Here is a 23,336-nt window from a genome sequence, read left to right as displayed (position 1 = left end):
AACTCAATTTTTCAAGTTTATAGACCAAAAGTTTAAGTAAAGCCAACTCAATTTTTTCCAGTTTCTAGAAAAGTTTAAGTTAGGAACACATACATTAGCTTATTTATTTCAATTACTTACATAGCACCATTAATTTACATATACATTGTATATTCCCATCAGTCCCTGCCTTCAATGAGCTTTCAATCTAAAATCCCTAACTCACATTCATACATACATATACTAGGGGCAATTTTACTACCAGCATGCCTTTGGAGTGTGGGAGGAAACCTATGCAGGCACAGGGTAGCACATGCAAACTACAGGCAGGTAGTGTCGTGGTCGGGATTCGAACCAGCAAAACCACCTTTTGCTGCTAGGATGTAAGTGCTAACCACTACACCACTGTGCTGCCCTGTTACTTAGTTACTTCATTTTAAGTGATATTAACTTTTAACTTACTCAATCTTTTTTTTTAAATTGATAAAACTTATTTTCCAAATGTATTTGATATATCTTTGAAAGTTTTTATATAAAAATAATACAATGATATGTTTTAAAAAAAAGGAATAGACTCATTAAACAGGCTTTCAAAACAAGTTAACATTTATTATTTATAAAGTGTTACACATGTAATATTAAAGCAGCATCAAATGTAAATGTAAAATTTTTTTTAAAAATGCCCTTTTCTCTGCTAACAAGTCAAACTGAAACACACACATGTGTATAAAGTATATCTGTAAAGAACATAGAATACAGAATGCATTAACTTTTCTTAAGCCTTTGAGGAAAGTAATATGCACTTCAACCACTTCAGCTACGGAAGTATTTGCCCCCTTAATGACCAGGTCATTTTTTGCGATACGCCACTACGTCGCTGACAATTGCTCAGTCACACGACGCTGTACACAAACAAAATTGATGTTCCACAAATAGAGCTTTCTTTTGGTGGTATTTGATTCCCTCTGCCATTTTTATTTTTTGCGCTATAAACAAAAAAAGACCGAAAATTAAAATAAATTTTTTTCAATTTTTTGCTATAATACATATCCAAAAAAACCAAAAAAAAACAAATGTATTCATCCGTTTAGGCCTATATATATTCTTCTACATTTTTTTTTTTGGTAAATAAAATTGCAATAGGCATATATTGATTAGTTTGTGCAAAAGTTATGGCGTCTACAGATTTAGGGACGTTTACTTATTTTTTATTGTTTTTACTGGTAATGGCGGAGATCTGCGATTTTTCAGTGGACAAATCTGTCCCCAAATGATACTTTTTGGGGACCAGTGACATTATTTCATTGATCTGTGCTATAAAAATGCACTGATCACTGATCAATGTATAAATTACACTGGCGGGGGAGGGGGTTAACACTAGGGGATGATCAAGGGGTTAAGTGTGTTCCCTGGGTGTATTCTAACTGTAGAGGGGATGGGCTACCAAGGACATGACAGGAACATGACAGAGATAGCTGTTCCCGATCACTGGGAACAGAAGATCTCTGACATGTCATCTTGTTTACATAGGCAGATCCACTTTCTGCCTCTGTATACCGCGATCATTGGTCGCTGGCAGACATCAAGTCCACTGGATCCGCGGGCACTCTCCCATGGCACGCTATCTCCTGTGCAAAGACCGATGTACACCTAGGGCGGTTTGCACAGGAGAGCCGACTTGCCGCAGTATAATGACGGTGGCTGGTCGGAAAGCGGTTAAAGTGTGAACTTTTGCAAAATTTTAAAGGTATATTTAGGTTTTCAGTGTAGCTCAGGCTAAAAGCAAAAATGAGTTCAATAATCATTGTTTCTTATACAAAATGAGAGTGCTATATGAAAAGAAATACACTATACCAATATGCTTGTTTCTCCTGCCAATGCAACATAAATATGGCATTTTTTTTTTGAAATGTAATAAATGTAATAGTGCAGTAAGTGGACGGGGCTTAAGGTTACATAATCTAATGTTAGATGTCCAATATCTCAAAAACCGAAGAAACAATGTTTGTTTTTGTGGTACAAATCAGCACAAACACAGCACAAACAAATTGTATAATTGTTTTTAAAATGTAATAACATGTGGTGCAAAAGTAGGAGAGGTTTCATCAACTATAATGCGCAATATCTCTGAAAAAAAACCAGCACATACGTTCATTTTTGTAGCACAAATCGGCACAGATTCAGTGCAAACGAATGCTATCTTTGTTTTTAAATTGTAGCCACTTACACCCCTTTCCTACTGGGGAGCTTTGCAGGCGCTACAGCACTGGCAGAGCGCTGCTGCAGCTGTGGCTTTAACCGTTTCTCTACCACTAGCAGGGGGGTAAAATCGCCCGATAGTGGGCGAATACCACTGCTAAAACTATGGTAAAAATAGCGCCGTTTTACCGCTGACATCGCTCCCGCCCCAGCGTGAAAGGGGCCTTAAGAACTGAGCCTCTTTCTGAGATTTGTTGTTTACAAGATAAACACAGTTTTTTTGCTAGAAAATTACTTAAAACCCCCAAACATTACACTTTTTTTTTTTAACACCCTAGAGAATAAAATGGCGGTCATTGCAATACTTTCTGTCACACTGTATTTGCGCAGTGGTCTTATAAGAACACTTTTTTTTGAAAAAATACACTTTTTTGAATTAAACAATACGACAACAGTAACTTTAGCCCACTTTTATTTATATTGTGAAAGATAATGTTATGCTGAGTAAATTGATATCCAACATGTCATGCTTCAAAATTGTGCCCACTCGTGGAATGGCGACAAACTTTTACCCTTAAAAATCTCCATAGGCAACGTTTAAAAAATTCTTCAGGTTGCATGTTTTGAGTTATAGAGGAGGTCTAGGGCTATAATTATTTCTCTATCTCTATCGATCGTGGTGATACCTCACATGTGTGGTTTAAACACCGTTTTCATATGCGAGCGGTAGTCACGTATGCGTTCACTTCTGCATGCAAGCTCGTCAGGGCGGGGTGTGTTTAACATTATTTATTTTTTCAGATTTATTTTAACTTTTTTTTTACATTTTTACACTGTTTAAAAAAAAAATTTCACTTTTATTCCTATTACAAGGAATGTAAACATCCCTTGTACTAGAAAAAAGCATGAGAGTACCTCTTAAATATGAAATCTGGGGGTCAAAAAGACCTTAGATCTCATATTTACATTAAAATGCAATAAAAAAAATTCCTCAGCCACTGCTGACAGCTCGGGTAAGGGGTGCAGGGCACTGGATCGCAGCAGGAGGGGGGGCCCTCTCCCGCCGCCGATAAAAGTGATCTTGCACCGATGACAGGGAGAAGTAGATAGGCCACAGGATCGCAGCGGGAGGGGGCCCTCTCCCACCGCAAATAAAAGTGATCTTGCGCGGATGGCAGGGAGAAGTAGATCCCTGTCATGTCACTAAGCAGAACAGGGAAATGTTTTGTTTACATAAGCATCTTCCCGTTCTGTGGCTCCATGACACGATCGCAGGACAGCGGTGTCAGAAACCATGAATCAGACTGAGACAGAAGTACAGAATTAAATCACACTTGCTGATTAATAAAAAATAAAAAGGTAAATAGAAAAGCGTAGTCAAGAGTATCCAGAGTCCAGTAACCAGATCGGGTAGTCAGCCTGGCCAGAAGTCAGGGATCCAAGTAGAGCAACAGCAAGCAGAATAAGGAGCCAGAAGGGATGTCAGCAAGCCAGTCTTTAAACAAACCGCAGGAGATGGTTTCTAGTGATGTGACCAAGGCGAAGGCAGAGGTGAAGTGAGCTGGAAGGCTTTAAGTAGGCAGGTCAGACGAGCATCATCAGGAACAGCTGGTAACTGTGGAGAGAGAAGAGAGCTGGCAATTAGCTGACAGCTGAGGGGACAGCCCAGAGAAGGAAGGGCTAAGCCATCCCTGAAAGTACCCCCTCCTCAATGACCCCTCTCCCTTGGTGGGCCACCGGGCTTGAGGAGAAACCGTCTATGGAACTCGCGGTGGAGGACAGGGGCATGTACGTCAGAGGATGAAACCCAGGAGCGTTCCTCCGGACTGTAACCCTTCCAATGTACCAGGTACTGTATGCGCCCACGGAACCTATGGGAGTCAACAATGGATTGTACCTCATACTCCTCATGGTTCTCAACCTGAATAGGGTGAGGACATGGCACCGAGGTGGTAAATCGATTACAGACCAACGGTTTCAATAAGGAGACATGAAATACATTTGAGATGCACATACTAGGAGGAAGGTCCAACGCGCAAGCCACTGGGTTAATCCTGCGAAGGATACAGAAAGGCCCAATAAACTGAGGTGCAAACTTAAATGAGGGAACACGGAGCCGGAGGTTGCGAGATGACAGCCAGACCCTGTCCCCAACCTGGTAGGAAGGCGCAGGCAGGCGTTTGCGGTCAGCATGGAGTCTGTACCTATCATTAGCATGATGCAAAGCCTCCTGGACTTGTACCCAAGTGGAACGAAGACCACGGAGATGCTCCTCTAACGCAGGAATACACTGCGGAACAAACAAGTCAGGCAACATGGAAGGTTGGAAACCATAATTCGCCATAAATGGAGACAATTGGGAGGCAGAATTCAAGGCACTGTTGTGAGCAAACTCTGCTCTAGGTAATAGGTCAGACCAGTTGTTATGATGGTCAGAAATATAGCAACATAGGAATTGCTCCAAGGACTGATTAGCTCGTTCTGGGGCCCCATTAGACTGCGGGTGATACGCAGAAGAGAACGCAAGCTGGATTCCCAACTGTGCACAAAAGGCTCGCCAGAACCGGGAGACAAACTGACTGCCCCTGTCCGAGACAATCACCTTGGGTAGCCCATGTAAGCGAAAGATCTCCCAAGCAAAAATGGAAGCCAGTTCCTTAGAGGTGGGCAACTTCTTAAGTGGAATACAATGACACATCTTTGAGAACCGGTCAACCACCATAAGGATAACCATGTTGCCTTGGGAGTTGGGCAACTCTGCAATGAAATCCATAGACAGGTGAGTCCAGAGCCTCTCTCCATTGGGTATGGGTTGTAGGAGGCCCACTGCAAGGTTTTGTGGAGTCTTACTCTAAAAAAAGAAAAAACCCCTAATTGGGTGGGATTTTAAATGACCACCAACACCAAACAACAATTAAAACATATACATAATTTATTAATGGTTACAACACAAATACATAATACAGCCAAAGGGACACATAAGCTGCCAATGTCTCTATGGCATATCTACAGATATACAAATACATGGATAGATAAGATAAGCCAATCAATGGTTAATTAAAATACTCTTCTTATATCACCCACACCAGACGCGTTTCTAGTTGCTGGTATCACAGTCAGAACTTTCATCAGGGGTGAAGAGCAAAAACTAGATGGCATAGTGATATTTCTGAGATAATCTGGTAATGGAGTATATACTTGAAGAACAACACAGGATGTGTGTCGCTTATCGATGTAGGTATACGAATGGTGTTTTGATACATAAGAAATGCAGTGCGAGTCTATACTATCCTGCACAATTCATCCAGATCCGCCTTACCCAATAGTGTCCATAAAAAGGAGAGGATAATTTCATAAATGTACGGGTATCTCTGTTCACTTTTGTGATGGATTGTAGCTAAAATAGCAAGTATCCTTACTGGACCCCAAGTTGCCTTATCCCATCCACAAAGGGTAAACCAGGAGGGGGGCTAAGAATAAAGCCTGTAAACCTGCTTCCTGGTAAGCAAGCTCTGTGCAGGGCGTGTGAGTATCACTCTGGAGTCTTACTCTGAGCACACACGGGACAGGCAGCTATGAAGGCAGTGACATCAACCCGTAGACTAGGCCACCAGAATTTTTGGGAAATGGTCCAAATGAGTTGATTCTTCCCAAGTTGGCCAGCTGCCTTGGGAGAATGGTAAGTCTGGAGCACAGCAGTATGGACAAAGCATCACAAGGTTTATCAGGAGGAGCATGGACCTGAGCAGCAAGAATTTTGTCACCCAAAGGAGAAGTAAGACTGGTGCGAACCGTAGCCAAGATACGATCAGGAGGAATCATAGGAACCGGAACCGACTCCGACTTGGAAGTGGAGGAAAATTATCGTGACAAGGCATCAGCCCTTACATTCTTAGTACCGGGTAAGAATGAGACAATGTAATTAAAGCTTGACAAGAAAAGAGCCCATCACGCCCTTCTGGGAGAGAGTCACTTAGCATCAGACACGAATGTAAGATTCTTATGGTCAGTAAGAATAAGAACAGGCAGATTGGTACCTTCAAGGAGATGTCTCCATTCTTTCAGGGCTAAAATGATCGCCAACAGCTCTCTGTCACCAATCTCATAATTGCACTCAGCAGGTGACAATTTCTTGGAAAAGTAGCCACACGGATGCATAGCGCTTTCAGAGTTAGGACGTTAGACAGAGGGGCGCCAACTCCAATCTCAGAAGCATCAACTTCTAGGATAAAAGACAACATAGGATCAGGATGTGCCAACACAGGAGCAGAAACAAAGGCAGTCTTGAGAGTCTCAAAGGCCTTAATGGACTCCGGAGACCAACTCTGTGGGTTACCGTCCTTTCTGGTCATATCAGTCAGGGGCTTGACCAGAGACGTGAAGTTATGAATAAACTTCCGATAGTAGTTGGCAAAGCCCAGGAAACACTGCAGAGGACGTAAACCCATGGGTCGAGGCCACTGTAGGACTGCCGAAAGTTTCTCTGGGTCCATCGAAAAACCAGCAGTGGAAATTACATAGCCCAGGAATGTAACCTGTTCACGATAGAACTCGCACTTCTTCAGTTTACAATAGAGATTGTTCTCTCTTAGTTTTTGAAGCATACGACAGACATCTGTGTGGTGGCTTTCCAGGGACTTGGGAAAATATGAGGATAGCCTCGAGATAAACCACCAAACACAACTGCGACAAATCTCGGAGGACATCGTTAATAAATTCCTGGAAAACTGCCGGGGCATTACAAAGGCCAAAAGGCATTACCAGGTATTCATAATTGCCTGTTCTGGTATTAAACGCAGTTTTCCACTCGTCCCCCTCCTTAATGCTTACGAGATTGTATGCCCCTCTCAAGTGAAGCTTTGTGGAAACTGTTGCTCCCTTGAGGCAGTCAAATAACTCTGTAATCAATGGAATCGAGTTGGCATTCTTAAGTGTGACACGATTGAGACCCCTATAATCTATACAAGGCCTCAGTTCACCGCGCTTTTTCACAAAGAAGAAACCAGCACCAGCAGGAGACAAGGATTTGTGGATGAAACCTCGAGAAAGTGCGTCAGCAACATACTCCTCCATGGACTTATCCTCCAAGACCAACAAAGGGTAAACCCGGCCACGAGGGGGTATGGCACCAGGTTGAAGGTCAATTGTGCAATAATAAGACTGGTGGGGAGGCAAACTACCGGCTTGACCTTTATCAAAGACATTACTAAAATCGCGGTACTCCTCCGGCAGGGAGGGGAGTGAAGAGGTGCACAGGACCTTGGATACCTTCAAGAAGTATGTCTCACTGCATTGTGGTGACCAGGAGAGAACCTCAGCATGGAGCCAATCAAAAGAGGGGTTGTGCCTCTGTAACCAAGGATAACCAATAACCAGTGGAAACCTAGGTGAGGAAATAACTTGGAATTGGATTATCTCATGGTGAAGAGCCCCTACGGCCATGGACAACGAAACCGTCTCATGAGACACATGGGCAGGCTGTAAAGGTCTCCCGTCAAGAGCCTCAATGGCAAGTGGAGTGTCACGCAGCTGCAGCGGAATCGAGTGCTGCGAACAAAATGCAGCATTAATGAACAGGCCTGCAGCCCCAGAGTCGATTAGAGCCTGTATCTCGATGGATGACTCAGCCCAAGAAAGGGTGACCAAAACCAGGGGCTTATCCTTCTGAATAACTGGGGAGGAAACAACGCCACCTAAGGTCTGTCCATGACAGGACCTCAAGGTTCGAGTGTTCCCTGGATGGGTAGGACAAGACTTCAAAAAGTGACCTGCCTGGCTACAATAAAGGCACAATTTCTCCCTCCTCCTAAAGGCTCTCTCATCCGCAGAGAGACGTGTGAAGCCCAGGTGCAAGGGTTCATCTTCACTGACCAACTCGGTACCAGGAGGCATGGGAGGTGAGGGAGGCATGGGTGGGACTACAAAGCTCGGAGGCAAACATACAGGTGGCTTCCACAAGCGCTCCTTAAGAAAAAGCCTTTCTCTGAGTCTGAGTCAATGAGGATGGCAAACGAGATCAAGCTCTCCAGCTCAGTGGGTATATCTCGGGCTGCTATTTCATCCTTGATGGAATCCGAGAGACCATGAGAAAAAACATCCACGAGGGCCTCATTGTTCCAAGCAACCTCTGCTGCCAGAGTACGGAATTCAATGGCGTAGTCGGCAACAGTTCTCTTACTCTGTTTGATGAACATGGGGCACTTGGCAGCCGAAGCGGAGCGTGCGGGAACATCAAATACCCTTTTAAAGGAGGCCACAAACTCAGGGTAACTCAAGACAACAGGTTTTTGTGTCTCCCATAGAGGGTTAGCCCAGGCCAAGGCTCTCTCAGAAAGCAAAGATATCTCGAAACCTTTGCTTCTATCCGTGGGAAATGCCTGGGCCAGCATCTCGAAGTATATCTCAACCTGATTGAGAAACCCTGTGCATTGCACTGGATTGCCCCCCAAATCGCTGGGGAAGTGGAGCAGAACCAGACATACCTCTTATAGAGGTAATACTCGAGGCGGGTGCCTGCACAGAGACTGGCGCAGCAGCAGGGACAACCTGCGACTCAGGTTGTACCGGAGCAGCCGTGCGACTCAGGAGCATTTGTAACGCCATGGCAAACTGATCCATGCGGTGATCTTGCTCATCCAATCTGGAAAAAATATTACCAACAAGTGGATTGACTGTATCTTCTGAATTCATAGCCTTCGCCTACTTCAGAAACCATGAATCAGACTGAGACAGAAGTACAATTAAATCAAACTTGTTTATTAATAAAAATAAAAAGGTAAATAGAAAAAGCATAGTCAAGCATAGCCAGAGTCCAGTAACCAGATTGGGTAGTCAGCCTGGCCAGAAATCAGGGATCCAAGTAGAGCAACAACAAGCAGGATAAGGAGTCAGAAGGGATGTCATCAAGCCAGTCTTTAAACAAACCGCAGGAGATGGTTTCTAGTGATGTGACCAAGGCGAAGGCAGAGGTGAAGTGAGATGGAAGGCTTTAAGTAGGCAGGTCAGACGAACATCATCAGGAACAGCTGGTAACTGTGGAGAGAGAAGAGAGCTTGCAGTTAGCCGACAGCTGAGCGGCCAGCCCAGAGAAGGAAGGGCTAAGCCAGCCCTGACAAGTGGCGGACAATGAGGAGTGCAGGACAGTGGCAGACATCGAGTCCGTGGGACCTGCGGGCATAGTCACGTTGTACGTGGTGGGCGCTTGTGCCTGCTAGCCCCGCCAATTGAAGGGGGTGTACAGGTACTCCCATTTGCCCACCGCTGCCATTGTGCCAACGTATATCAGCGTACAGCGGTCAGCAGGGGGTTAAAACATGTAAATGATCATTTCTTCATTTGTCATTCTTACCTGTCAATGGCTTTGTAGTGGCAAACATATGCATCTCGCAATTTCAGTCAAATGAAAAGATCATTTTTTTAAGTAAATGTAACTCGATTAGAATATGGAAATGCACATACCTTAAAATTTTTGTCTAGATTACTCAATATTATGCATTCTTTTTGTAAATGTAAAAGGTGTGTTTTAAGAACTGATGAAATTTGAGTAAGGTACTTAAAATATCAAAGTAAATTAACATTTGTTTTTATGTTGAAATTTAAAAAAGAATTATGTTAAAATTACAAGCCAACAGAATAATTTTTATCAGTGTGGGCAAAGATAGGTGTCCAGGTGAAGCAGCTCACAGACATCACACCATGGGAGGGAAGGTGAGTATGGCATGTTTTGGGGGCCAAGGAGCTTTTTCAGGGCTTGGGAATTAGTGATAAATAGGGCTCAGGTAAACACATACAAAATAGATCTGTGATTTAACACTTGGAACAGTTTCAGAAGGGCAGGTTAAGACAGTAATAATGAGTACAGCAAAAAAGGTAGAAAGGCTGTGCTGTGCCAGATAGAGCTACACAGTGCTGAAATGAGAAAGAAGGTAAGTATTTAACCAGGTTATCTGCACTCCAAGATGGGAGGCATTAATGGCCATAACCTTCCTATAAAATGTATTTTAATTTCTTTAACGCCTCTGTATCTGTATTACGTGGTCTTTTAGCAGACATCTTTTTTTGCATATCTTTTCTACTTCTGTATGGTCTAGTTACTACTAGAAAAATGCCACCTTCTTTTGAGTGTAATCAATTAACAGCGTAAGGTGCAAAACACAAAGAACAAATTATACTCAATAGCAATGGATAAGAATTTCTTTACTAAATCGAGTTGGGTAGGCCAGTTAGGTCTAGTGTCCACAAGCATATAGACTGTTAACCAGCCCATCAAAGGTCTCTGGAAGCCTTTGACAAATCTTTTTAATATTCCATCATATATATGTTGATTATCACACAACAAAATAGAGAATTTTCTATTTTGTGTAAATGCTTGTACCCTTTAATTATGTTTATGATAGCACTGTCATACACATAAGTACTGCAGGGCACAACTATTCATATTCATAACAGGTTGTACAGTGAACCTGGGCTGCCTGATCAGAGATAATACAGCTGCAGTTAAGCTAAAGGCTCAAGCGGCCCTTAAAGAATTGTATGATTCCAAGAACATAAAAAAAAAAAAAAGTCACAGAAAATGAAATAAAATGTTTAGTTTTGATAACATATGTTAGTGCTGTGTGTGCACATTATCTATACAGTTCATTTTACTATGATTGGTAGTGGCTCAAATCAGAACCATTTAAAAAAAATGTTTTTTTGTTTTTTTAAAGAAATATTACAGTGGATATCAGGGTAAAAAAAAAAAAAATGCAGCACATCTCTGCAATACATCCTTTATCCCTTTAAATACCTAGTAAATATAACAAAATAAAACCTATTGATAGGCCAGGAATGCACTCACCTACCAAGTTCCAGTTGTGGGTTGACAGCAAAGTACCTTTTTTCTTGAAGGAAATCACAAACATTGGTGTAAACCCTGCCCAATTGTCTTTGGCTAAACTAGTCTTTGCTGAATCCCTATGCCTTTCTTTGCTGAATCCCTATCTCTCTCCTTATCTCAACAATAAAGTTGGATTTTTTTTATATCCCAAGATAAAATCTGGCAGGGGTAAATATGCTTGCTGAGAAAAAACAGGAACAGGACATAGGATGGTGCCAAATATCTGACATGATCAAAGCAAATTATTTTGCACTGAACAGATGTAACAAAACATATCCAATGATATATTTAACAGACCAAAAGGGAGAGAATAAGAGAATTTTGTTATTAAGGTTTAGATACACTTTAAGCTTTAGTTAAAATCATTGTTAAAAGCTCAAACATCCAGTGATATCTTGCTTTATTACAGCTTAACTGTGATTTATTCGGTTAAAATTAAAAGTGAGATAGTATTTATAGCCTAGCTATGAAGATATGATCCACATGGATTTAAATGATTACCAGGGGAATCGTCATTTATTTCCAAGGAAAACTAGTACAAACAGAAGGCGCCCTAATAGCATAGCAATTTTAATAAACAAAGGAAGAAAATAAACACTCTTGCAAAAAAAGAAGTAAAACGGTATCATTTGTTGCCCAACTCCAGTCCAGAAGACACCTTAAGCCATTTCTAGCATTGTCTGGTAGACACCAGGAATGGTAGCAAATAGACTCACTTAATTTGCAGATGTGTAGTAGCAGCTGCCTGGGCAACATGTTTCGGGGTTGTTCCTCTTTCTTAAGCCTAGAGTGGAGCTCAATAGCTGTCATTATACCACTGGGGGAAAAGGGGCAGATACTGGCACATACAGTAACACAGGTCAATAAAAACCACTGCCCAGCACCTCAAGCTAACAAAATCCCTGAAGTGGATACAATAAAATCAATTGCAATCAGTTACTGACACTTTTTGATATTTTATTTAATTTGGTGATGCTGCTGGTAATACACACCTGGCTAAGGGTGACAAAACCATTCTGTATTAGAACAGCAGAAACTGGACAGGATCACAGAACACCTCCCCCTTTTACATAGTTACATAGTTAGCCTGGTTGATAAAAAGGGAAAAACAAAACATTTTTAAAATCCTATATACAGAATCCCATGCCCACAGTTGATCTAGATGAAGGCAAAAAAAAAAAAAAAACAGCAAAGAATGATCCAATTTGCTCCAGCAGGGAAAAAAATCCTTCCTGATCCCCTATGAGGCAATTGGATGTTCCCTGGATCAACTTTAGTTATAAATGTTAGTATCCAATTATATTATGTACATTTAGGAAAGGCCAGGTCTTTTTTAACCACTTAAGGACCGGAAGATTTGCCCCCCTTAATGACCAGGTAATTTTTTGCGATATGGAAATGCGTTGCTTTAACTGAAAATTGCACGGTCATGTGACACTTTACACAAACAAAAGTGGGTATTATATAATACTGGGTAGGAGGGCATGTGTCGTGGTATCATCATCTGTGCTGCTGCACAGTGCTGTCAATTTCACTGTGAGAGTCAGATTCGAGTGTGTGCCTGCCCATTCTTCTGAAATTTCTTACCCTCCTGAGTCCTGTCCTTGAGCTACTTACTTACTATATTGATAACAAAATATGTTTTTTGCCTTACTATCTACCTTAAAGCGGACTTCTGATGTACCTCGCTGTGGCGAAGTCTGACAAAAGTGGGGACAGGGTACCTGTCATGAACAGGTACTCAAAAGGTGCCAAATGTGGCACTGGAGGGTGGGGGGGGAACAGATAAGCAAGAGTTCCCCTTTTGGGTGGAACTCTGCTTTAACCACTTACCCATAGGGCACTTAAACCCCCTTCCTAACCAGGCCAATTTTCCGCTTTCGGCGCTCTCACATTTTGAATGACAATTACTCAGTCATGCAACACTGTACCTATATGACATTTTTGACAAATAGAGCTTTCTTTTGGTGATATTTAATCACCACTGGGTTTTTTTGTTTTGCGCTATAAAAGAAAAAAGCAAACAAGTTTATCGGGATAAAAAAATTGGTCTTCTTGATAGCCATATCCACGGCTAGAAGAGTATCAGAGCTAGCAGCTCTTTCCAGCAAGGAGCCGTATCTAATTATTCATAAGAACCGGGTGGTCATGCGTCCCAACAGGTCCTTTCTACCTAAGGTGGTTTCGGGATTCCATTTGAATCAAGACATAATCCTACCATCCTTTTTTCCGGGCCCACAGTCCGCAGAAGAAGAATCTTTGCACACTTTGGATGTGGTTAGAGCAATCAGTATTTATCTTCAAGCAACTGCTCAGATGAGGAAAACTGATTGCTTATTTATTTTGCCGGAAGGCCCTAGGAAGGGCGAGGCGGCGTCAAAATCCACTCTCTCAAGGTGGATTAGACAGGTTATTTCTCAGGCCTATAGTGTAAAGGGGAAGATTCCTCCTTTTCAAGTGAAAGCGCACTCTACTAGGGCTGTAAGTGCTTCTTGGGCAGTGCATCACCAGGCCTCCCTGGCTTCTTATTGCTTTGCTACAAAACTGAGGTGCCTCCCATATGGGAGGGGTTATATAGGGGAGGAATTCTCCTTAATTGGGGTCAAACAGTGTCCAATCACCAGAGGTGCCTATATAACCCACTATGTAATAAAGCTCCTGTGTCCCGTGATGTACTCTCAAGAAAATGATTTTACAGGCAAGCTGTATATAAAAATCCCATTTTTTTTTACACAAAGTTGTCTATTTATACAATATTTCTAACACATAGCATGTACATACCAAAAATGATACCCCAAAATAGATTCTCTTACTCCTCCCAAGTATAACAATACACATATGTGTGAAGCCGGACTTCAGCAAACAATGACGTCCCTGGATGCGACCCATCTTGGCTTGCCCCCCCAAAGTGCCCATGAAGTGAGACAAAATTATTTGGAATATTTTTTGGGAGGGGCTTTGCCAGCACATGTTGAATACATTTTACATTTAATCTGCTAAAATCTGGATTGTGATTTCCTGCTTGTGTTTCTTTTTCCTGTCTCCTAGTACACTTGTAGTGCCAAGTGGTTTGTACATTAATATCCAACACCCATTGACACTGTAAATACAAATTAAACACAAAAAATGGTATTGACCATTGAAAGAAGAAGCCACATTCACATGTGCGTTGTAAAATCTTTTTTTGTAAAAAAGTATAACATTTTGAGCTATCTACATTTTTTTTTTAAGGTTACATAAACAGCCATATTTCAAAACAGAACATACACAACTCTGGAACTTACAAAGTTCAACATTGAAAAACTAAAGGCAAGATCACACATTATATTGTCCAAAATGTGTGGATCTTGTCTTCAACAGATGGGGTGAAGTCACCCCTGTAAAAGCCTAATTTTGAAGATGCACACAAATTGGAAGTCAAACTGGGGATTTACATACTGATTGAAAGGGTTAATCCTGTGTCTAGGGTGGTCCCTTCAACCTCTCAGACCTTAGATCCAATGTATTGTGTAAATTCAGACTACTCTGGAATCAATTCTCAAAGGACAAATAAAACCACACACACACCATGGTGTCCTTCGAGAACTAATTGTATGGAGTTATCACAAAGTGATTCATATAGTAAATTACACGTCACACAGAATAAGACATGCACAGTAGACATCAAGACGATTACAGCTGGTCAAGACAAAACGCCATTGTTCTTTGTTCTAAGCTGGCTAAAATAATGTGAGAAAAAGATAACAAGATGTGAGACAGTTCATGATTTCTCCAGTAGCTAAAGGAATGCTGAGAAAATGTGTGAAAGTTTTAGATACCGTAAGTGTGTGAGAACAAATGAGTTAGAAGAATCTCATGTTGAGACAGTTATCTGAAAAGTTAAAGGGGTGTTCAAATTGTACACATTGTAAAATGGAAGTTTGTGAATATTAAGATGGCTGACAAAAACAAGATGGATGCTTAACATAACCTTTCAACCCCCTCTTAAGTCATGGAATGACTTTCTACAGATCCGCAGCCTCCTGAAATCTACGGTTCTTGCTACGTTTGTTATATTCATTTACATAAAGCTGCAGATATTGTGTATATGCATGAGAAGGTTGGTCTGTTGTAGTGCATTTGCTAATACAAAGTAGAATACGCTTGAAAATCAGGTAGCCTATCAATCCTAACAACAGTACTATGATAATCATAATCACTATGTCCTTTAACCATGAAAACATTCCACCTAAATCCAAACTAGAAAAGGGGTTCCATCCATAATTACCTATGTCCCTTGCTTGTTTCATTAATTCATTTACCTGTGTTCGGTGTTGATTAATAACATCATAGTAGTCTGGGATTTCCAGGCTGGTATTGTGAAACCATGTACAACATTCATAATCTTTGGTCATTTCGCATAAATCTGTTAGAGCTGCACTCATGCTTTCAATAGCCAATTCGTGTAACTCTAGTTGTCTTCTAATTGCTTTGAGCTTGACATTGGTTAGTCCTATATCTTGGGAGTTTTTTTCCATAACATCATTTATTAGACTAGTGTAGTTATTTAATTTGTCCATCATGGTTATGCCCCATCCTGTCCAGGATGGAAAACATGTCCGTGACTTATCTGAAGTAGAAAACATAGGTGGGTTTTCTCTCTTGTATTTATAAGTTAACCTATGTACTGGACTTGAAGTAACTTGGGTGTGATATTCCTGATTCTGGCCTAGGGCTGACATGACTGGTACCAACTGTGCTAAATAACACCATCCTTTCACTCCTGTGGGGATCCATGGGTAACACATTTTAGCACAGCATATGTATGTATTGTTTCCCAATGAAAAACTTCTTAGAGAACTACTTTGGGGCTCAGTTCCAGCCTCAAATGCAGCACTAACAAGTTTACTCACAAGTATCACAGAGGTTGTGTTCCTGTATGTAGTAAGTTCACTATTGGTGTTGTTAAGGGATTGATCTTTGTAACTACACATATGACCTATGATAATTTTACTGGTGTGGAAGGGAATACCCTTTGAAATGTTAAATACAGACTTGGAACACATACCTATTCCGTTGGATGTATTGCCTAACTGAACACACCACTCGGGTTCATGTGTCCTTCCTAAAGTGTAAAACATAATACTCTGATTGTGGTACCCTTCTGAGACATTCTTAATACTTAAGACTAGAATATTTTCCAATAATGACTTGAGGTTTAGAGGGACAGCTAAAAGTGGGATCTTAGCAGTTTCTGGGTGCAACTTACTACAAATCCAGCATTTTTCATATTCTGACTTTCTAGCATAAGCATATTTAAATTTTAACAGTAACATTTTTCCAGAAAAACCTGTTTCTTTGATCAATTCTTTTACTCTTTTACTGCGATTTCTGAGGTGAAAGTCAGTATGGTTGGTGTGTATTTCGCTTTTACCACATATGAGTTTCAAGGCACCTAAGTCATCAGGATGAAAGATACAGTTAGTTATTATCCACACTGGGACAAAGATCAGAAGTAGAAACATCACCAGAAGGCAAAAGGCATTACCAGAAGTCTGTGGTGAAATGAGTGACATCGCTGTCCTTTATGTCTGTGCTTGTCTTTTGAGGACTTAAAACACCTGCTTCACCTCTTTTCAGCCTTTCTTCAATTCCTGGGCTTAGATCAACCTTCTTTACTCTGCTTGCATGGATTCAAGTAGGACTTTCCTCTGTAAGGATAGCGGTCCTGGTGACAGCTACCACTTTGGTCACTGGTCCGAATGGAACCTCTTGTGGCTTTCGAACTTTCTGAAGCCTCTGGAGCACAACTTGATCACCGACCTGGAACGGGTGGGTTGGTACCTGTGAAGAAGAAGGAGAGGTGTGAGCAACTCTTCTTTCAACAATATCAAGAGTTTCAATCAGTTTCTTTACATATTCCTCCTGTATTTATTCCAAATCACCTTTCTCTACCATCAAGGGATGATTAGCCCACGGTGTGGGGAATGGCCTACCCATGAGTACCTCAAAGGGGGAATAACCCGTCACACTGTAAGGGGTCATTCTGATTTCAGCTAATACAGCTGGGAGATCTTTTTTCCACTTGCCAAAATTCCCACCCGTAGCTTTCCTTATGCTGTCTTTAATTGTTCTATTCATTCTCTCTACAATTCCTGAACTCTGTGGATGGTAGGGGAGGTGAAATGTCCAGTCTATTTTTAGTGCTTTTACAAGATCTTGGCAGATTTTAGCTGTGAAAGCTGGGCCATTGTCTGAATTTATTTGCATTGGACATCCCCATCTAGGAATAATTTCCTGTGTGAGGATCTTCACTACAGTTTGTGCGTTTTCATTGTTGGTGACAAATATTTCTGGCCAGCGTGACATCATGTCAACTATGACCAAAAGATATTGTTGTTTCTTTCCTTCTTTGGGCATATGTGTAAAGTCTATCTGTAAATGGGTAAACGGTGTTGTTGGGTACTCAAGATGTTCATGCTTTGATTTCTTTGGGTTTGTTGGATTGTTCCTAATGGAAGTGACACATCTCCTTACAAAAGCTTTGACTAAATTAGGTAATCCTGATATGAAAAAATCTGCATCTAGAAGTTCACATGTGGCCTGCCATCCCTTGTGACCCAGTCCATGGTATTGTGCAATGAACAGGGGGGTGCTAGCAACAGGAATACACGGCTTCCCTTCTTTGCAGATTAATCTTTTTTTAAGATCATTCTGTACCATCCCATCACAGTTCCATTGCGCAATATCATCAGGGGTGGCAAAAGCAGGGGAGGGCTGGCAGCCTTAGGCCTGGGGGGCAAGTCCAGTCAAGTGGCCCATTGAACCACTGAATCAGCTCACCACCCATCTACACCACCAGGGGAGGGCTGGCAGCCTTAGGCCTGGGGGGCAAGTCCAGTCAAGTGGCCCACTGAACCACTGAATCAGCTCACCACCCATCTACACCACATTCCCCGTACAGAGAGAATGTTTTTAACACTTTCTTTGGCCACTAGTGGGGGTTAAAAGTGCCCCGCTAGCGCCACTAAAACAATGATAAAGCGCCACTAAAACGAGCAGCGCTGTACCACTACCGCCCACATCGCCCCAGTGTGAAAGTACCCTTTGGTATTAGATGTGCAAACAAAAAGGTGAGACCACATCTAATACCTACAGAGAGTAATGGAAATAAGGTGGAGTTCAAAGTGAACTGTGTCATTACCTGCAGGGATTGGCATTTAGGGGGGTTAAAGCAGGCAGGGATGAAATGTGATATCAACTATTCACTGCCTGTAAAATGCCTCTGAAAAGTGACCGGAGCATGGATCACTTTTCAGAGGAGTGGCAGTGGCTGCTGCAAGTGAAAACAAGCATTTAGGCTCACACTGGTGTGCTGCGGTTTGGCTGAAGTGCGGGTGTACTAGCGGGTGTCACACCCCCTCAGACTTCTTTTAGGTTACTCATTGTTCTGAAAGTGCACCAAACATGCAGCATGCAGGATGTTTTGTGCACTTTCAGAACATGCAGTAAAAATGTGCATCCTCTATGTCCCAGGGGCAACATGCAGGATGACTGCCAGTACACCAGCACTGCAGCCAAACTGCAGCATGTCAGTGAGAGCCCTCATCATACCACCTAGCCCTAGGAGGGCAAGCTACTGGCACAGGCTGCTAGAAAAAACTCTTTGGCTGCAGAGAGGAGGAGAGAGGAGGAGCTCACTTACTTGGATGGTCCCAGCCTCCCAGGAGCCTCACTGGATTCCAGCCAACTGCTCAGATTGAGCAGAGAGCAGGTCCAGCCTCTGCCAGCCAATGGTGTGGAGTAGGGATGGGCTGGCAGCTCAAGAACTGTGCATGTTGCGGTTTTGAGCTGACGACACATCAGCCTTTACCACAGCATATCAGAGCAGCCCAGGGGGCAATTGCATCCCTGCCCCCTGGCCCAGCCCTCCCCTGGGCAAAAGCCTGAAGTTCTGTGAGCCAATGTGTCTCTTTCAGGGAACATGGCTGAGGTGTTAGCATGGGCATTTGAATGTCTGCCTTTTGTGTAGATGTAGCTTCTTTAGCTATTCTGTCAGCTAGTGCATTACCTTTGGCTATATCAGTCATTTGGCCTGTATGTGCCTTACAGTGCATGATAGCTAGTTTTAAAGGCAACTGAATTGCATCTAGTAATGCTGTGACTAGGTCAGAGTGTGAGATGCTCTTTCCATCTGCTGCCACATATCCTCTGCGAAGCCATATTACACCATGGTCCCAGACCACACCACGAGCATACCTGGAATCGGTGTAAATGTTTACCACTTTTCCTGCAAACAGCTGGCATGCAAGGGTTAATGCTATCAATTCAGCAGCTTGTGCAGACTGATGGGGTATTGGATTGGCCTTGAGGACAGTATCCGGCAGTTGGACAACAGCATATCCTGCATGATAGACATTATCACTTGGTCTGCTGCAAGAGCCATCAACAAAAACTGTTTGTGCAGTAGGAATTGGTACTGAAAGCATATCTGCTCTAAGTGAAGTGTCCTGATGTATTGATTGTGTACAGTCATGAGGTGGTGGTAAGTCATCCTGTTCTCCTTTAAGACCTAATAAGGCATTCAAAATTGGAGCTGGGCCAGAGTTTATGTTTGAACTTTTTATTTTCAGGTTTGGATTGGACAGGAGGATGACTTCATACCCACTCAATCTTTGTGCTGACATATGCTGAGTATGTAAAGTTTTGAGGAGTGTGGTAACATTATGTGAGGTGTGTAAAGTAGTGTTATGGCCCAAGGTAAATGGTGCTGCCATCTCTACAACTATAGAACAAGAAGCCAACACTCTGAGGCAAGCAGGCATGCCTTGCACCTGTACTGGAACCATCTTTGAGAAAAAAGCTACAGGGCGCAGTCTCCCACCATGTTCCTGGGCCAGTACTCCTGCCATGGTTCTGCAATTTTCCCTGGCAAACAAGTGAAACATTTTCCCAAAATCAAGGAGGCCGAGGCTCGGGCTGGTAACCATTGCACTTTTCAACATGGCAAAAGCATTTAACATTTCATCAGACCATTTTACAATATCAGACATTTCAGAGAGGGTTGCTTGTCTCAATATATTGTCATAGAAAGAACAGTCAGGTATCCATTGGCGGCAGTAACCAATCATTCCAAGTAAGTTAGCAGGTCTTTCTTGGTAAGTGGGTGGGGCAGACCCACTATAGCAACAGTTCTTTTGTGACTGACTTTCCTAACTCCCGGAGACAGCACAAACCCTAGGCACTCAACCTCCTGTTTACACCATTGTAATGTTTTCTTAGACACTTTGTGACCACATGTATGTAACCATTTCAATAAGGACAGGCTATCAGCTCGGCAGTCCTCCTCTGAAGAACTACAAATCAAAAGATCATCAACATATTGCAACAGTACAGAACCATGAAGGGCAGTCCAAGGCCTGAGGGTGGCTTGGAGTACTATAGAATGACCACAGGTGAGTCTATGTAACCCTGGGGCATTCTTCCCCAGGTAAACTGGCGATTGTGTTGGTCAATCGACATAGTAAAAGCAAAGAGTGGCCTTGTCTCCTTGTCTACAAGGACAGAGAAAAAAGCATTCTTTAAATCAACAGTAAAACATCTGACTGTTGCTGGAATGGAGGACAGTAGTGATGGAACATCAGGTACAATGGGTGCTATTGGGACTATGAGATCATTTATGGCCCTCAAGTCCTGTACAAATCTGAAGGAGCCATCCGGCTTCTTTACAGGGTTAATAGGTGTGTTGTATGGAGAAATAATTTCCTCCAGGATTCCATCCTGCAGAAACTTTTTCACCATTGGCACTATGCCATCCATATTTTCTTTAGAGAGTGGTACTGTTTGTGATAGATAGGAAATGCACCTTCTTTGAGAGTGGCCTTGTATGGTGTGCATGAAACAAGTCCTACATCCAGATCTGATGTAGACCAGACCTGGGGGTCTATATCCTCAAAATCTTCTTCACTATTTTGTTGTGACAGCATCAATAAACCTGGTTTACATGCTACTATAGTGATTTTATCTGAGGAAATGTCTAGAACTCCTTCTGAGTTGGTTCTAATTGTGATTCTTAGTGGCCCAAACAAGTCTCTTCCCAACAAATTTACAGGACACCTTGGTATTATCCTAAAAGAATGTGTGCATATGGTGTACCCTTCATCATCTTCTATTGGTAGGGGTGGGGTCCTATATGTTTTTGTCAGTATCAAATTAATTCCCAAAGAGGGTTCCGCTGGTTCCCACTTGCCTCTGAAATGATCTTCACAAATAGCACTCCTAGTGGCCCCGCTATCGACGAGATAGGGGAAGAGTCTCCCATTTATTGAAATAACAACCACTGGACTGTCAGTGAAATCATCCAATACAAAAGGAAAAGCTGGGACACTACCCTCCTGGCCCCATCATTGTTGATTTCCCCATTTGATTGGAAATGTTGGACCTTGTTGGATGGGTGCCTGTGGTTGTTGTGTCTGGTTAGGGACAGAGCTGGAATCGGGAGTCTGAGGAGGGGTGGGGTGAGGACACTGACTCACCCAGTGATCCTCAGCACCGCAATTGAAACATCCATTGTTTCTAGAGCGACTCGTCCCTCTCTCCATTTCTGCCTCTAAATCTGCCTCTAAAATTTCCTCTGCCTCTAAGGTTCCCCTTCATATTCCCTTGGAAATGTTGTGTGGAGACAGGTGACGGCTTTGGTATATCAAAACAACCTGCTGCATCTTTCTGTGAAAGAGCTTGGCCAAAGTTAGTTCTAGAAAGTGTTAACCATTCAGTAATCATTTGTTTGACTGGGACCACTAAATGGGGTTTGAGATTACTCAGGAAAGTCTGGATCAATAATGGATCCAAAATCGTCAGAATACCCAAACCAGCTTTCTGTCCATCCTGCCATATTATCCACTCAAGAGTTAACTAGGCAGTGATGTACATTCCATTTTCCCATGAAAGCAAAACATTTACCATGCTTGACCGCCACCTAGCAGTGCAGACAATCAGACAATACCTCAACTTAGATTCCTTTAACAAAAAAATATGGTATGGTCCGTGATACTTTTTTATACTAATACAGCTACAATCACTTCAAGTTTGTAACAGAATAAATTTGGAACAAGTTCAAGAGTATTTCAGACATACAATAAACGCACAATCTTGCTCATGGAGCTGCTGTTTTGTTTCAGACAAATTTAAATCTTCTATGAAATTAACTTTGCAATGTACATTAATCTGTTTACCTTTCCCAAAATAGCTTTACCCAAATTGTAACTTTATAACCTCCGGTAATACCACTCACCAAGTATTCCTTTTGGTTCTTGAAACAAAATAGCAGTTCACATATACACACTCAGCGCAATTCATCCAGCGTGATACTTTTAAAGCAAAGCAGTTATACAATCATGCACAAAGTTTACACACAACATTGATCATCAGTCACCAGTTCTGTCCCAAACAGAACTAAAACTCTAGAGTACTCTGTAAAATTTTCTAAGGTCACCAAAACCTTTTCTTCTAAGGTCACCAAAACCTTTTCTTCTAAGGTCACCAAAACCTTTTCTTCTAAGGTCACCAAAACTTTTTCTTCTAAGGCGGCGTACACACGGGCGGACTGTCTGCCCAAACTAAGTTCGTCAGACAGTCCGCTCAAACTTTTGAATGAACGAACTTGCCCACACACGGCACTTTTTGAGCGGACTAATACGGCAGACTAAGTTTGTCGTACTAAGTCCGCGCAACTTTTGAAATGAACGGACTCGCCCACACACGCAGAGGAAAGTCCGCTCATTTCGAGCGCGTGTCAAGGTAGGCGGGGCCCACGACGGAGACGTCGCGGGCCCCGCCGCCTGGAATGGACTTAAAGGGGAACCCCAACGCCGAAAAAAATCGGCGTGGGGGTCCCCCCAAGGTCCACAACAGACCCTTGTCCGAGCACGCTACCCGGCCGGCCAGGAAAGGGGGGCGAGCGAGCGCCCCCCCCCTCCTGAGCCATACCAGGCCGCGTGCCCTCAACATGGGGGGTGCCTTGGGGAAGGGGGGGCCGCGCGGCCCCCCCACCCCAAAGCACCTTGTCCCCATGTTGATGAGGACAAGGGCCTCTTCCCGACAACCCTGGCCGTTGGTTGTCGGGGTCTGCGAGCGGGGGGCTTATCGGAATCCGGGAGCCCCCTTTAATAAGGGGGCCCCCGGATACCGGCCCCCCACCCTATGTGAATGAGTATGGGGTACAATGTACCCCTACCCATTCACCTGTGAAATAAAGTACAAAAAAAAAACACAACACAGGGTTAAAATATTTTATTGCACA

The sequence above is a fragment of the Lithobates pipiens genome, unplaced genomic scaffold (assembly GCF_037356315.1).
Source record: "Lithobates pipiens isolate NorthernLeopardFrog02 unplaced genomic scaffold, aLitPip1_a1.2 Scaffold_1, whole genome shotgun sequence".
NCBI lineage: Eukaryota > Metazoa > Chordata > Amphibia > Anura > Ranidae > Lithobates > Lithobates pipiens.
The sequence above is the reverse complement of the archived record's forward strand: the minus strand, read 5'-3'. Positions refer to the sequence as shown.